Raw genomic sequence first — 4,678 nt, forward strand, 5'->3', positions numbered from 1 at the left:
ATTACAGATAAGAAAATTGGTAAGAACCTTTTAGAGATAACTCGTATTCTACTATTTAATTAATTTTAACTTTTATTCTACAATTCAGCAACAAATGGAGGAACTCCACCCTGGAAAAGTAAGTCGTTAAATATTTTCAGGATTTAATTAATATTATGTCGATTAATTAACTTGAATTTATAGCCATAACAACAACACGACCTAACCAGGGGGAGGGGTTTAAAATCAAATTCAATTTAAGTACAACTTTTCGGATACAAAAGGATCTTTTAGGCAATATGGAATAAAAATTAATTTCCCTCCTAAAAACAAAACAGAAAATCCCCAAAACACCCATGAATATGTATTTTATCAATCTTTTTCTAAGAAATAAGAAGAAACTCGCAAATGTCGTAATCATTAAAGTCTTTAATGTTAAAAGCAATAGTTATATACCATATTTAGTTTATAAAGTACAGTTTTAAGGTTACTTAATAGTCAAAGACCCCAAAAAAGGTCAATTTTTCTAATTTTTTATTTAGTCTGAATTTTTTTACTTCTGTTAATCAATAATTTAAGATTAATAATATCTTCCTTTTTTTTATTTTTTATTCAGTATTAACACCTACGTCCTTTGCAACGACTGGTAAGTTTTATTATTTATTAAATTCTTGAATTAGTTTTAAAACTATTTTGTTTTCTTTTAAATTTCCTACAATGGATTCAATTACAGATAAGAAAATTGGTAAGAACCTTTAGAGATAACTCGTATTCTACTATTTAATTAATTTTAACTTTTATTCTACAATTCAGCAACAAATGGAAGAACTCCACCCTGGAAATGTAAGTCATTAAATATTTTCAGGATTTAATTAATATTATGTCGATTAATTAACTTAAATTTATAGCCATAACAACAACACGACCTAACCAGGGGGGAGGGGGTTTAAAATCAAATTCAATTTAAGTACAACTTTTCGGATACAAAAGGATCTTTTAGGCAATCTGGAATAAAAATTAATTTCCCTCCTAAAAACAAAACGGAAAACCCCCAAAACACCCATGAATATGTATTTTATCAATCTTTTTCTAAGAAATAAGAAGAAACTCGCAAATGTCGTAATCATTAAAGTCTTTAATGTTAAAAGCAATAGTTATATACCATATTTAGTTTATAAAGTACAGTTTTAAGGTTACTTAATAGTCAAAGACCCCAAAAAAGGTCAATTTTTTCTAATTTTTATTTAGTCTGAATTTTTTGACTTCTGTTAATCAGTGGTTTTAGATTAATAATATCTTCCTTTTTTTATTATTATTATTCAGTATTAAGACCTTTTTTGTCTTTGCACAGACTGGTAAGTTGTATTATTTATTAAATTCTTGAATCAGTTTTAAAACTATTTTGTTTTCTTTTAAATTTCCTACAATGGATTCAATTACAGATAAGAAAATTGGTAAGAACCTTTTAGAGATAACTCGTATTCTACTATTTAATTAATTTTAACTTTTATTCTACAATTCAGCAACAAATGGAGGAACTCCACCCTGGAAAAGTAAGTCGTTAAATATTTTCAGGATTTAATTAATATTATGTCGATTAATTAACTTGAATTTATAGCCATAACAACAACACGACCTAACCGGGGGGGAAGGGGTTTAAAATTAAATTCAATTTAAGTACAACTTTTCGGATACAAAAGGATCTTTTAGGCAATATGGAATAAAAATTAATTTCCCTCCTAAAAACAAAACAGAAAATCCCCAAAACACCCATGAATATGTATTTTATCAATCTTTTTCTAAGAAATAAGAAGAAACTCGCAAATGTCGTAATCATTAAAGTCTTTAATGTTAAAAGCAATAGTTATATACCATATTTAGTTTATAAAGTACAGTTTTAAGGTTACTTAATAGTCAAAGACCCCAAAAAAGGTCAATTTTTCTAATTTTTTATTTAGTCTGAATTTTTTTACTTCTGTTAATCAATAATTTAAGATTAATAATATCTTCCTTTTTTTTTATTTTATTCAGTATTTACACCTACGTCCTTTGCAACGACTGGTAAGTTTTATTATTTATTAAATTCTTGAATTAGTTTTAAAACTATTTTGTTTTCTTTTAAATTTCCTACAATGGATTCAATTACAGATAAGAAAATTGGTAAGAACCTTTAGAGATAACTCGTATTCTACTATTTAATTAATTTTAACTTTTATTCTACAATTCAGCAACAAATGGAAGAACTCCACCCTGGAAATGTAAGTCATTAAATATTTTCAGGATTTAATTAATATTATGTCGATTAATTAACTTAAATTTATAGCCATAACAACAACACGACCTAACCAGGGGGGAAGGGGGTTTAAAATCAAATTCAATTTAAGTACAACTTTTCGGATACAAAAGGATCTTTTAGGCAATCTGGAATAAAAATTAATTTCCCTCCTAAAAACAAAACGGAAAACCCCCAAAACACCCGTGAATATGTATTTTATCAATCTTTTTCTAAGAAATAAGAAGAAACTCGCAAATGTCGTAATCATTAAAGTCTTTAATGTTAAAAGCAATAGTTATATACCATATTTAGTTTATAAAGTACAGTTTTAAGGTTACTTAATAGTCAAAGACCCCAAAAAAGGTCAATTTTTTCTAATTTTTTATTTAGTCTGAATTTTTTGACTTCTGTTAATCAGTGGTTTTAGATTAATAATATCTTCCTTTTTTTATTATTATTATTCAGTATTAAGACCTTTTTTTGTCTTTGCACAGACTGGTAAGTTGTATTATTTATTAAATTCTTGAATCAGTTTTTAAAACTATTTTGTTTTCTTTTAAATTTCCTACAATGGATTCAATTACAGATAAGAAAATTGGTAAGAACCTTTTAGAGATAACTCGTATTCTACTATTTAATTAATTTTAACTTTTATTCTACAATTCAGCAACAAATGGAGGAACTCCACCCTGGAAAAGTAAGTCGTTAAATATTTTCAGGATTTAATTAATATTATGTCGATTAATTAACTTGAATTTATAGCCATAACAACAACACGACCTAACCTAGGGGGAGGGGTTTAAAATCAAATTCAATTTAAGTACAACTTTTCGGATACAAAAGGATCTTTTAGGCAATCTGGAATAAAAATTAATTTCCCTCCTAAAAACAAAACGGAAAACCCCCAAAACACCCATGAATATGTTTTTTATCAATCTTTTTCTAAGAAATAAGAAGAAACTCGCAAATGTCGTAATCATTAAAGTCTTTAATGTTAAAAGCAATAGTTATATACCATATTTAGTTTATAAAGCACAGTTTTAAGGTTACTTAAAAGTCAAAGACCCCAAAAAAGGTCAATTTTTTCTAATTTTTTATTTAGTCTGAATTTTTTTACTTCTGTTAATCAATGGTTTTAGATTAATAATATCTTCCTTTTTTTTTTTTTTATTCAGTATTAACACCTACGTCCTTTGCAACGACTGGTAAGTTTTATTATTTATTAAATTCTTGAATCAGTTTTAAAACTATTTTGTTTTCTTTTAAATTTCCTACAATGGATTCAATTACAGATATGAAAATTGGTAAGAACCTTTTAGAGATAACTCGTATTCTATTATTTAATTAATTTTAACTTGTATTCTACAATTCAGCAACAAATGGAAGAACTCCTCCACCCCGAAAAGTAAGTTCAGATTAAAGTTTTCGACGCCGATTTAAATAACTCTTTTTTCAGCACCAAATCCATCCATAAATGCAATAAGTAAGTTTTAAATAAATTGCATGGCCTCACATATTTAACTGTATTAAATTTTTCATAATTTAGCTAAAACGGACACAACTATCACTCCAAGTAAGTGTATTGGAAGCTAACTATCGCATTTTTTATATCATTTTATTTTTGTTTACTCTAGTAACAAGGACTTCACCCATTTGTAAGCAATCAATTCATTTACACTAATTATATAATTATCATTCTTTTCACTACATTGAATATGATTTCAGCTTGTAAAAATAATATTGGAGATACGAAATGCACACTTATGATAGTTCTATGTCGTGTCAATAAATCAGTTAGAGATATTTGCCAACGGACTTGTGGCATGTGTTCAAATTAAACGGAATTTTATTTTAATACCTGTATCATAAATATCAAGAAGATGAATTGTTTTGCAAATAAAAATTAAGTTTTTGTAAGATTGTTTCATTATTACTTATTTTTTGTTAATAGTTTTAAGTTTGAAGCAATTAGTGATGTGCCGTTCACGAACGTAACGGCTCTATGAGCTGTAGTTCTCCAAAAAGAAGGATTTGAATTTGAAGCTAAAAAGGAGGGATTTTTGGGGGAGGGGGAGGAGGGGCTTGGTTTTGTAATTTTTTTGAAAAAAAATTGAAAAATTAAGTTTTTTGGGGAAAGAAATTGAAAAATCTCTAGTTATTCACACAATTTTTTAAAAAAGTTTTATTAAAAAAAAATCAACAGCTGACTATAAAAAAATTGATTTTTTTTTTGAAGAATTAAATTTTTTGAAATTTTCGATATTTGAGGGATCTATTGCAGACGCCTCTATAATTTTTATTATATCTATTAAAGCAACAACAAAATCTGAAAAGCCATTTGGGAACCGAAAGAGCCGGATTTCCCATAGAAGTAGCAATGAAGTTTTGTCATCTGTATTTAGAATAGATGGATAAATCTTACTC

At 26.9% G+C, this 4,678-nt stretch overlaps 1 long non-coding RNA gene across 2 annotated transcripts; it reads left to right on the forward strand.

Annotated features, from left to right (window-relative positions):
• Positions 1-3,657: 3,657 nt before the first annotated feature.
• On the forward strand, positions 3,658-4,128 carry LOC121123188 (uncharacterized). 2 transcript variants are annotated; one of them, XR_005865930.2, is made up of 4 exons: positions 3,658-3,737; positions 3,801-3,827; positions 3,889-3,909; positions 3,980-4,128. It is a non-coding gene; the product is annotated as an uncharacterized lncRNA (long non-coding RNA). The 2 variants fall into 2 exon arrangements; XR_005865929.2 differs by lacking the exon at positions 3,980-4,128 and having other exon boundaries at positions 3,889-3,959.
• Positions 4,129-4,678: the final 550 nt, after the last annotated feature.

The sequence above is a fragment of the Lepeophtheirus salmonis genome, unplaced genomic scaffold (assembly GCF_016086655.4).
Source record: "Lepeophtheirus salmonis unplaced genomic scaffold, UVic_Lsal_1.4 unplaced_contig_791_pilon, whole genome shotgun sequence".
Taxonomy (NCBI): domain Eukaryota; kingdom Metazoa; phylum Arthropoda; class Copepoda; order Siphonostomatoida; family Caligidae; genus Lepeophtheirus; species Lepeophtheirus salmonis.